The sequence below is a fragment of the Manis pentadactyla genome, chromosome 1, assembly GCF_030020395.1.
Source record: "Manis pentadactyla isolate mManPen7 chromosome 1, mManPen7.hap1, whole genome shotgun sequence".
In the NCBI taxonomy this organism is placed as follows: Eukaryota; Metazoa; Chordata; class Mammalia; order Pholidota; family Manidae; genus Manis; species Manis pentadactyla.
Window position 1 is genome coordinate 65,347,282 of NC_080019.1, and position 12,800 is coordinate 65,360,081.

At 40.3% G+C, this 12,800-nt stretch overlaps 1 protein-coding gene across 11 annotated transcripts in view; it reads right to left on the bottom strand.

The window, feature by feature from the left end:
* The window catches only part of TMEM108 (transmembrane protein 108), a 362,370-nt gene that overhangs the window by 198,603 nt on the left and 150,967 nt on the right, over positions 1–12,800 (bottom strand). The window lies entirely within an intron of this gene.

Here is a 12,800-nt window from a genome sequence, read left to right on the forward strand (position 1 = left end):
CTTTAAATAAACCTGAATTGCTATATACTTTCCTCTTAGAACTGCCTTCCCTGCGTCCAACAGAAGTTGGGACATTGTGCTGTTGTTTTCAGTTGTCTCCATATATTGCTTGATCTCTTTTAATTTGGTCATCGATCCATTGATTATTTAAGAGCATGTTGTTAAGCCTCCATGTGTTTGTCAGCCTTTTTGTTTTCTTCGTACAATTTCTTTCTAGTTGTATACCTTTGTGATCTGAGAAGCTGGTTGGTGCAATTTCAATATTTTTGAACTTGCTGAGCCTCCTTTTGTGGCCTAGCATGTGGTCTATTCTGGAAAATGTTCCATGTGCACTTGAGAAGAATGTGTATCCTGCTGCTTTTGGGTGTAGAGTTCTGTAGATGTCCGTTAGGTCCATCTGTTCTAATGTGCTGTTCAGTGCCTCTCTGTCCTTACTTTCTGTCTGGTTGATCTGTCCTTTGGAGTGAATGGTGTGTTGAAGTCTCCTAAAATGAATGCATTGCATTCTGTTTCCTCCTTTAATTCTTTTAGTATTTGTTTCACATATGTCAGTGCCCCTGTGTTGGGTGCATAGATATTTATAATGGTTATATCCTCTTGTTGGACTGACCCCTTATCATTATGTAATGTCCTTCTTTGTCTCTTGTTACTTTCTTTGTTTTGAAGTCTATTTTGTCTGATACAAGTACTGCAACTGCTACTTTTTTCTCCCTATTGTGTGCATGAAATATCTTTTTCCATCCCTTCATTTTTAGTGTATGTCTTTGGATTTGAGGTGTCTTGTAGGCAACAAATAGATGGGTCTTGCTTTTTGTCTATTCTGTAACTCTGTGTTATTTGATTGGTGCACTCAGTCTATTTACATTTAGGATGATTATTTACTATCTAACAGTCTAACTTAACACATTTATTATGCTATTATAAACACAGTCTGATGATTCTTTTTTCTCTCCCTTCTTTTACTTCCTCCTCCACTCATATAAAGTTAGGTGTCCTATTCTGTACTCTTCATGTATCCCTTGACTGACCTTTTGGACAGCTGATTTAATTTTGCATTTAGTTAGTAGTTAGTTGGTCTAGTTCCTTTGCTGTGGTTTTATTTTCTCTGGTGACAGCTATCTAGTCTTAGGCATACTTCCATCTGGAGCAGTCCCATTAAGATATACTGTAGAGATGGTTTGTGGGAGGTAAATTCCCTCAATCTTTGCTTATCTGGGGATTGTTTAATCCCTCCTTCAAATTTAAGTGATAATCTTGCTGGTTCGAGTATCTTCTGTTTCATTGCATTGAATATATTGTGCCATTCCCTTCTGGCCTGTAAGGTTTCTGCTGAGTAGTCTGATGATAGCCTGATGGGTTTTCCTTTGTAGGTGATCTTTTTTCTCTCTCTGGCTACTTTTAATACTCTGTCCTTGTCTTTGACCTTTGCCATTTAAATTATTACGTCTTGGTGTTGTTTTCCTTGGGCTCCTTGTGTTGGGAAATCTGTGGACTTCCACAGCCTGAGAGACTATTTCCTTCCCCAGATTTGGGACATTCAGTAGTTATTTCTTCAAAGACACTTTCTATCCCTTTTTCTCTCTCTTTACCTTCTATATATTGTTGTATATAATGCAAATATTGTTCCATTTGGATTGGTCACAAAGTTCTCTTAATATTCATTCACTCTTAGAGATCCTTTTTTCTCTCTCTGCCTCAGCTTCTCTGATTTCTATTCCATTAATTGTCTCCTACACCCCATCTAATCTACTTTTAAATTCCTCCATTTCTTGTTTCATTTCTATTATCTCCCTCCTGAATTCATCCCTTAGCTCTTGAATATTTTTCTGTAGCTCCATCAGCATGTTTACCACTTTTATTTTGAATTCTTTTTCAGGAAGATTGGTAATTTCAGTCTCACTGAGTCCTCTTTCTGGTGTTTGAGGGATTTTGGATTGAACAAGGTTCTTTGGCCTTTTCATGGTCCTGGAGCAATGGGAGTGGTCACTGGCAAGTGGTGTGTGTGTCAGCTGGGAGAACAAAGTCCCTTCCTGCTTGCCAGTCACCATGCCTGTCTCTGCTGTCTGTGAAGGTTAACCGCACACAGGGAGTGACCTCTGGGTTAATTCCCTATGCTGCCATGGGCAGGGTGTCCCTTGGACATCCTAGGACATTGGCAGGGTTTGCAGGCCAGCAGTGCTTGTTCTGCTATGAGAACAAAACCCCTTTGTGTCTCCCAGTCTCTGCACCCATCTCTGCTGTCTGTGCCGGTCTACCACATGCAGGGAGCAACCTTTGGGTATGGGCTGGTTAGCCACACACAGGGAGAAGCCTCTGTGTTAAGCTGTGTAGTTACTGTAGGTGGGGCTGCTTTCCAGCTGGTCTGCACTAATGGAAGGAACAGTCGGTTTGCACACAGGTGCCAGCACAGAGGAAGAAATGGTAGGCTGCTTATCCTGGTGAGGGGCCTTGGAGCTGCGTTGCCAATCAGGTGGATAGGGCACCTGAAGCTCCTTAAAGTTCCCAGCGTGCTGGGCTGAGTGTGCCTGGACAATTCTGCCCACCTGTTAAATCCTTGTTTCTTTAAGACTTCTAAAGTGCCTACTTTTCTTTTTTCCCAGGGCAGCCAGCTGTGGGAACCTGTTCATAGTCTTAGTCTCAGACTTTGCTTTTCAGCTCCTCTAATATCCAGAGTACCATGCAGTGTGTGTCTGTGCTCCTGGGGCAGATTACTAGGGCTGGGTATTTAGCAGCCCTGTGCTTCCACTTCGTTCCCACTCTGATTCTTTTCCTCCATCCGGTGAGCTGGGGTTGGGGGAGTGCTCAGACCCTGCTGGGTGATGGCTTTGTACTTTATCCTTTTCTGTGAGATTCTGACTTCTTGCAGATGTAGACTGGCTGGTGTACTATATCTTCTGGACACTCTTTTAGGAATAGTTGTATTTGCTGTGTTTTCAAAATATATATGGTTTTGGGAGGAGATTTCCACCACCCTACTCATGCCCCAATCTTTTCCACCTCTTCCTAAAATATTTTAACTTATGCCTAGAAGAGCAGTGTTCAGCCTCTTTGAAATGAGTCCTAGAGCCTGGGGACCTCTAGGAATTCAGTAGGGAAACCAGGTTCTGTTTGATTTTTTACGGCAGAACAGAGTATCCAATGGAAGCCCTTTTTCCAATTACTTTCTGAAACTTCTCTTCCCATATCAAAGACCTAAAATGTAGTTAGTGCCATGGTGTGGCTTGTGGGTATCTTCCCCTTTCATTGCTTCAGTTTTCCCAGAAACCTCAGCTAATTGCTAAGGCTAATGTTTAAATGGTAAATCATGACACCAACTAAATATGAACAAAAGTTAATTACTGAGGTAGTTCAAGTCTCATATGTTAATTAGATGTTGATGTAAATTACTACGTTCCCCAGATCACCAAGTTTGAGTACCTATTTATTTGCTTCTTTTCTTTCTCCTTCTTCCTCCCTCCCTTTCTGCACCTTCTCTCCCTCCTTCTTCCCATCTCTCTTTCTCACTATCCCTTTCCTCCTTCCTCTCTCCTCACCTTTCCTTAAGCCAACAGTAAGTATATGTCAGTCATCCTAGAAGAAGGTCCCTTTCAATCTACGATTCCAGATATTTAAATGGATGTTTCGATGGCTGTGGAGAAATTAAGGGAGAGGGGTTTGGTCAATTCAAACGTCTGTTTTGATCTGATTTGGTTCAGAGTTAAGCAAGTTATGCTACACTATAATACAGGTTAAAAATATCCTAGCAAATTACATCTGTCCTTCAAGTCCTCCAATGAACATTTGTTCCCTCCTGCAATAAGTAGAAGTCAGAAAGGAAATAGCAGAGGAGAACATGCGGATGGCAGGCCAAAGATCAGGGGTGTAGCCCTGATAATTACTTGTGAGAACTTGAGCAAATCTTTTAAGCCCTCTAGACCTTTGTTGCCTGGTTTATGTAAAAAGGGAGCCAGACCAGGCTGCTTCTTCAATACAATTCCACCCTTAAAAAGGATCTGAGTATTATTTTGAAGTATGTATTTCAAAGTCAAAGAACATGTGCATGGAGATTATAGATGACAGGTGATTTATAGATTATATTTGTCACTTGTTAAGCTTAACAATATCATCTACACTTGTTAAGCTTTAGGTTTCTAAGAGAGGTCCTTGTACACCATCATACAGCTGGGCAGGGTGGGATATATGGAGTGCTTATTACTGCCTAACTTAAAGCTACTCATTCTTTTCTTTTGTTGCAGGGTCCACACATATTGTAAGATGGTCAGTTTCTACACCCCCTTCCCTACAAGGGTCAGGAATCTGGATACTGGAAGTGAAATGATATCAAACCACTAAGCAAATTGCTTTGTTTGCTAAGATTGTAAAAATGGAGTATTGTTTTGGACCCAAGGCTAATTTTCAGGAGTGACTTTAGTTTAAGAACACACACATGTTCTCACAGCCTCATACCTAGGCCCACTACCCAAGCAAACCCAGTTGTTTCCTCATATGATTCCTTGGGATGGTTAGTTTCTCTTCTTGCACCAGCTCCACTTTCCAGAACCAACTTCTATTCACCATGGAGTGCTGGTAACTCATGACCCTGCCAGCAAACACTGTGACTGCCTGCATGTTAGACCCAAGATGAATGAACCACCTCAGGCTGACCAGGAAGCAGCCAGCCTCCTCATAAGTATAGCACAGATCACTGGAGTTCTTGACAGCTCTCAACAAAGGTGACTGTGAATCAGGAATTTTCTGTTTGGCCCGACTCTACCCCTGCTTCTCAAAATGCTCTTACTTGTAGTGATACCCTGATCAAAACCATTACACTGTGTCTTTGCTGGATCCTCCTAAATAAAATACAACAAAACAGAAAGAGACCTGTACTTTTTTATACACAACAATAGTACAACTCCTTTCAGGTTCCTGGATGCGATTCCAAAGTATGTGTGCATGGGAGCAGGTGATCCCATGCACAAAAGCAATTCTCAAACACCAGCAGGGTGTCTGAGAACTCAACTCAATTCTGACATTATCTGCCCAGAGACAGCACCAAATTAAACAGGTTAAGGGCTCAGTCTTACAAGACTACCTTCCAACCCCAACTTCAAATACTAGTCACAAGCCCCAGGTTTGTGCTTCTGACCAACTGGTTACAGATTAGAATTCCAATAACCTCCCACTTAGGCTCAATTAATTTGCTAGAGCAGCTCACAGAACTCAGGAAAACACTTATGTTTACCAGTTTAATAAACCATATCATAAAGGATACAGGTTAAGGGCCAGATGAAGAGAGACAGAGGGCAAGGTCCCAAAATAAAGGAGCTTCTATACTCAGACAGCTTGAGGCCTGGCCCCAAGGCATGGAAGTGTTCTGGTTCCCCATGAATGGAAGCTCTCTCCAACAGAGAAGCAGGATCTAGAAGAGAGTTATGCTCTTCTCAAGAGATTTTATGAGGGTTTCACTGCATAGTCATGATAACTAAGTCATTGTCCACTGGCTGATTCAATGCCCAGCTCCTGCCCTGGGGTGGGGTCCAAAAGTTTCTCATTAACATGACAAGACGCTCATTTCATCTTAAGGATCTTAAAGTTTCCAGGAACTGTGGATGAAGACCAAAGATAAATGGGAAATATGTATCAGGTCATCATGATCAAAGTGTATTTCTTATGACTCATTATATTGCAAGACCTCACACAGAATGAGAAAGAATTCAGGAAAAGTGATGGGAAAGTGGAATGGGAAGGCACAGAATAGTAGTGTAAGTCCAGGGAGAGGAAATCCTGGGGCAAAACATCTCTAAAACCGAAATCAGCCAAAAGGAGAAATAAAGTTTAAAATCTGTTAACTGCTTACAAATTGCAGTCAGGGGCTGTCTCTCTTTCCAGCTCTGGCAGAAGCAAACCAGCACCCCACCCCACCTCTCAGGTTGAGATAAGCCCTCTGTTGCCCAGGTAATTACCCACTGATATGGAGATTAACTTTTTCCCACCCTTGAGGAATGCCTATTGATATGCAGATGCAGTAAAGTCATACTTCTCTCTCCATCCCTGAGGATGCACTAAAGCCAGGTGAGATATTCTGAAAATATTACAATTTTACCTACAAGCAGTTAAAGGAAAACAGCCCCAGTGCCACCCTGCCTGGGTCTCAATGCCAGCTCTGCCACTATTAGCTATGTGACCATGGGTAAATCATTTAACCTCTTGGTGACCATTTCCTTATCTGCAAAATGAGGAAAATGACAGTGCCCATGCATAGGGTGGTCGTGAGAATTAAGTAAGTTAACGAACATGTGGAATAGTGCCTGGCCCAGAGTTAAGAGAGCTATGTAAACATTAATTATTGTCATCATCTTCCTCCTCTTCATTGTGGGTTTCTCAAAACTGAATGTAAACTTGTGATTCTATTCTTGGAAAGAATCATACCAGAAATATGGTACAAGAAAGGTACAAGAACTCTCAACGATTATTAGTCTAAGGGATGGATCCCCTTGAGCAAATGGAAGAAAACAAAAATAGCCATTTAGAGCCTGGATAAATTCAGCCAAGGGGAACTAAGAAAATTGCACAGGTGTATAAATGCCTTAGAATATCTAAACTCCAAGAAAGTGGGCTGTGGGGATTTACCTAACTTTATTAAGAAAACAGAATGAAAACAAATTTACAGGTGGAAAACCATAAGATATGTCTATAGTGATGAGTTCCACTCATCACTGGCAACTGGTATGCTAAGTGACATATGGAACCCCTCACCACCTGGTTTAAACAGGAGAAAATCATAGAGGATGATCTATCAGAAACAGTAGGATGTCACAAGAAAAGGTCTGGGGAGAGAAAGAATGCAATCTGGGGAGAAATGAATATTCTCCCTTTGTTTATGGCAAGTCTGCATTTTTGCTATCTTTTGCAGGTGATTCATCACATGCTCCAACAGATAGCATGGCTGGAACTCTCCCTGGATGCAAAAGGTTGGTGGTGTTTACAGCCTAGTAAATGTATCTACGGGCTGAGTTCTACTCAGCTGTGTTAGCCTGTCTTTCACAAGCCTTGATTAGCAGCTGGTTCACATTAGCCAGCTGTGGGAAAGATCAACAGGAGACAGTGACTAGGGACACTAGCCCTATGATAGAATCTCTTATGATTGCCTTTTGACCAAATTACTGAATTAATTCTCTTGCCCCTCATTCTCGAGACCCTCAGTTCTCCAAGTAGTGCTGGAAGAGGGACAGTGCTATCTCACATTGCCCTCCACACACACTGCCCATGCTTAGGTGTAGGAAGGGGGTAGCTTGTCAAAGTATCAACAACAGTTCACCATGCATGGCTGAATTATAAACAGTTTCTCTCCTATTGACTCTTTGGCATTTTTCAATTATCTATGAAAAACATGTCACTTTTGTGAGGTTAAAAATAAGACTAAAAAGTTTGCTTCCTTAAGCCAACTTACTTCATAACTAAACAATATCTAAGATATATGAGGCACAACAGAGAAAAACATGGAGGGCAGAACTCACCTTTGTTTTTCTGTGGGGTTTTTTAATCTATAAAGGCTATTGACAAGACTCACAGGATTAATCAAAGTATTAAAGGAGACAACCCACTGGAAAGTGACTAATACCTGGCATATACCAGGTAGGATTTGCTCCTTAAAGATTAGCTACTAGTTTGGTCTAAACAGACTAAACACTCCAAAGTCCCGTGTCACTGCCTCCAGAGCTGCACCTGCCAGACTTCTAACAGACTTACACTGTTAGAAGGGATGAGCTAACACCAGAGATGGGCTAATCATTCATCTAAGAACAAAGAGGGGCCCCATTCACTTGACTCATGTGTACCTAGAGAAAGCTACACTGATGGGGGCACACTTGAATCCTCATTCCACTGGCTGGCTCAGATCCTGAGGGTTAGTAACTACTATATCATGTGCTTACTATATTCTTTAATGCCAAAAAAAGTTCAATATAAGGTAGTTTTTTCTTAGGCACCATTCAAGAGGATTTGTTGTTATGAAGTTTTTAGAAGTACTCTTTTTCAGACTGCCATTCCTTGCATGACCGACCCTCAAGCATAGGTTCACAGTCACATGGTCTAAAATGGGCCCAATTTTCTCTACATGAGAACCAGTAACAACCAACCTCAAAGCTTATTACTTTAACATGACAAATTTATTTCCCGCTCATGCTCTATGTACAACACTGATTGGGTAGAGGCTTTGCTCATCACAGCCTCTCAAGGCTCAACAGTGCTTCCATAATCACAGTGGCAGAGCAAGAAGGGGGAAAGTAGTTAATCACACAAAGGCTGTTACAGCTTCTGCCTGGAAGTGACACATGTCCACTTGGGCTCACATTTCAGTGGCCAGAGTAAATTGCATGGACATACCTAACTACAAAGGGAACAAGGCAGTACAATTGTACCATATGTCTGAAAGGCACCAAGCTTGACATTTCTGATGAACATCTTTGTTATCTCAAATGACAACACTGTCTGGAAACTTTGCAAAATTCTTTCATAATCATTGTCTCATTTGATTTCTACTCCACTCTTATAGTCTGGGTTCTATCAGCATCCTATTGTATAAATAAAATAACAAAAGCTCAAGGAAGTTAAGTGACTTGATTAAATCACACCAATAGTTGGTCAGATTCTGGAACTCCAAATCCCAATGGTTTAGTTAAAAAGCTGTTGAGGTACAGTCTTTGTACCTATTTCAATATTCTATTTATTTGTACTATTCATTAAACACATTTTCTGACATTATTCAACTTTTCATGTATATTATACATGCACTATATCTCTAATGAAATCATGTGCTTCCTGAGGACATATTGTCATATAGTGTTTTGTGTTCTCTACAGCATCTCATCTACTTGAGAATCATAAAAGAAATATATTTTCAGGTGTATCTTGGTTGACTTGTAAAACACCTATAGAATCGCTATTTTCTGAACACCAAATCTGTGCTTTGAGCATCTCAGGAGAAAGATGCCAACTAGATAAGTTAAAACAACTACTTTTTAAGGTCTCTGCATTTAGAGATGTCCTCCAGATGCCTCCTGCCTCTACAGGCACAAGGTGTCACAGGTGGGAGACGTCATGTGCTTCCTTTTTTCATCACATCAAATCACACCCTGCACTACTGATAATGCATCATCCTTATGACAGCCTCCACACACATTGTCTTTGTTTCAGCACTGAAAGTTCCTCTCTGTGAATTCCTTAAAGTCATTTTGTCATCATAATGTCACTTCTACAGATACCCACAGGCAGAGTTACTTCTGAAAACACTGGGATGAATACAGCCAGTGCTCCTGCATGTATATATAGGGCAAGACTGTAAGACTCAAAACCAAGTGTTTGATTAGCAACCAAGTCTGATTAAAAAGCAGAGGTGATAATGGTAAAAGCAATTCTCCCATAGCTTCTGTAACTTATCTCAATATAACCACAGACTGAACTTGCCCAGGACATGCTACTTAATTTTCTTCAATTTGCTCATTTGCAAAAGTGGGATAATGTTACTTACTTCATAGGGTTGTTAGGGGGATTAAATGAGAAAATGCAAAAACACTTAGAACATGCTTAAGACATGGTAGGCACTCACTAAATGTTGGCTATTACTTTCCTTTGAAGTCTGCCAAATTCTTCCACTTGAGCCAGTTGAGCTCAAATTAAAATATAACAAAATTTCAGTGCTGGAAGGGTCACTGGAATCCATCTGCTCCAGAGAAATTCAAGAGATTTGCCTGGGATCATATAGTTTACGATGGAGCCAAGACGGGATCTGGACCTCCTGACTATAATTTTATATCTGATAGGAACATCTTGTTTGGAATGGGGTTTGACATAGTAAAGAAGCTATCTACTTGATTCTAAACAAAGTTGATTTACTTTGCTTAGTTTTCACTTCTTCTGAAAATCCCTCTTTTTAAGTACACTGAACACAGCCAACTTCTATCACTGTTAAATTTTGTGCTGAGTAAAAGAGGAAACAAACCCAAGTATTAAGTCAAAGATCTTTGCAGCCTAGAGGTAGGACTCTAGTCTGAAATTAGTTCTATTTTGTTCACCAGCTTAATGATATTGTCAGTTGTCTTTTTAATTAAGTTGCCCTTAACTGCTACACTGCATGAATTTTAAGAGCTAACTGAAATGCTTGCTGTGTTCAAATGTACTTCATAGTGAAATAATTTGACTTGGTTCTCTTTTAAGAGGCTTAGATGAGGGCATTTCAGAAAACAGCTTAAAAGTGTTTTTCTACAGTTAAATTCTCACTCCTCCAAAGTAAGCTATTGAATATGTCTGTGAAATGAAATCCTGTCCCTGGTAACCCAGGGGAGATATAGAGGAGCCATGTGACAAAGGCATTACCACCCAAATAGATGGTGGCAATTTTCAAAACAGTAAAGGTGCATGTCCTCCTTTTATTCTTTCTTTCTAAAATCAAATCAGCATTCAGTGGAGAGCAGGTATACAATTCTAGCTTCTCTTTTGCCCCTATAAAGGCTCACCTGAGATACCTCTTGACCAAAACAGATGAAGTCAACCAAAGTCAGCCTGTTGCCATTACACTGGGAAACAAAAAAGAGACACTACCTCCCTCTGGGGAAAAAGCCTGACTGAGACAGTGACATGAATTCCCATCAGGCCAACTGCACAGGAGTATGCTACTGCTGCTTCTTAGCAACCAGTGCTGTTCTTCCAAGGCACTGTAAATAGTGTCTTGCATCTGAAGTGTGACTTGAGACTGATTAAAATGAATGCTCTACTGGCATCTTACAAGTACTCAAATGACAAAGCTTGCCCATGGAGTTGAGAAGTAAGATGCTGTTTTGATCAGCAGAAACCTCCAAACTACCAAACAAATACATTATCACTGTAGATACATACAGTGCCATCTGGCTTATTCTGGTTGGCGTCTACCAAGACATTCAACTCACCATTCTCTTACCCAGCCACTTGTTCTACTCCACCACTAGTACAAAAGGAGACAACTGATATGTGAGGCACCCAAGACACCGAGATCCTGCAGACTGGTTAAACAGTCTTTACTTACAGTGAGAAGACACCACAGTATTTAATACAGTCTGCAATTAAAAATATTTAGGAAGTGCTATATAGTTGATCTACTGCTACTCAAACATAAACACAAAAGAAAGTGGTCTATCACTTAAATTCTTCATTATATTAGCTCAAACCATAAGACTAGCAGTGTAATAGGTTCTCTTACTGTTATTTGTTTTCACTGCTTAAAGTTCTGGGTTTAATGCCAATGCTTCCCACCTCACCCCAAATTTCTATTGGATTCTTCTTGGAATATAAGTGATAAAATGACCGTACAAAGAACATTCATGCCTTAAAGGTGGATTATAATTTGATTTCTATGGTGGTATTCCCAATGAATATCCCTGGAATGGACTTTGCAAAGTCTCTCCAGTAACCTAGTTCAGTTTTAATATTTCTCATGTGTTCATTCATTCATGATTCATTCATTCAACAAGTATTTATTGAGCATCTTAATACCAGGAACTGTGTTAGGTGTTTAGGAATGCAGACAAGATAAGCACATTCTTGCCCTCAGGCTTGGAGTCCCAAGAGGGCACCAGAAAATTAGTAGCCACCTGTAATACACCATGTCAAATCTAATGATAAAGGAGGGTCAAGGTTAAAGGAGCACCTAGCAAGCTACCCTTCCCAAGACTCTAGGTTTCATAGAAGAAATGATGATGAAGTAGAAGATGTGAAGAAGCAGAAATAAAGTGTTCTGGAAAAGGGAGTATCAGATATATGGACCAAGAAGAGGGAGGACATGCCAAGTGAAAGAAATGGACAGAAATTCACGATTGACACAGTTAAGTTGGGATAATGAGGCCAAGAGAGGTAAGCTGGGGCCAGATTATGAAAAGTTATGCAAGCCAAGCAAAGGTGTTTGATTTTATTCTAAGAGTATGAGGGAGGCACCACAGGGTTTTAGAAAGGAAGGTAGGAATGTTCTTGCACTGCGGCCTGGTGCCATCTTGGTACCTGCTGTAGTGACGATGGTCAGACCACTCTCCTCATAGTAATGCCACCTGATCCCACCCTACTTCAGAAACTATTACAGACATTTCAAAACCACTTAATAACTCTTTTTAAATATAAAATAACACATTTGTTAAAATGCAAAAGTTTTAGGTTACATTCTTGAGCTAGAAGGGACTTAAAAATCATACATTCTAATGTCTCTCACTTTCCAGGTAAAGAAGTTAAAATTAAGAAAGGTAAACTGTCTCATCTGAGGGCCTGTGGGTGCTGAAGGCTGAGCAAGGCCAAAAAGCCAAGTTCCTGTTGGTCACTGCCCTCTGTAGCAATATCAGACAGTGAAGCCTATCTAATTTGACTGAGTTAGACATTTTTCTTCTATTACATAAGCGGGCTTAAGTGAATTTTTTAACCTTACAAGTACATTTGAAAGCTAAAGGAGCTCTCTTGAATGATCTTCATCAGAAATGTAATATAACAAATACTATGATGGAGTCCTGCCAATAATGTAGATTTACAGTTTGAATGCAAAGAAGACCTTTAAATGAATCTCAGGACTTTTTCCAGTGTTAGCATCATCTAATCAAAAACATAATTATGATATAAGTAGTATGCTCATGGAAGATAATATTTTTTTAATTCAATGTCCCTTGAAACAAAAAGACAATACCACCATCTCAACAAACCAGGCTCTCTGGCTCCAAAGCCTATGCATTCCCAACTGCCTCAAGAAAAAGTTACTATACAGACTTTAATTATTGCTTTTAAAGATTCTCTAACTAGAGCATTAGCTATAA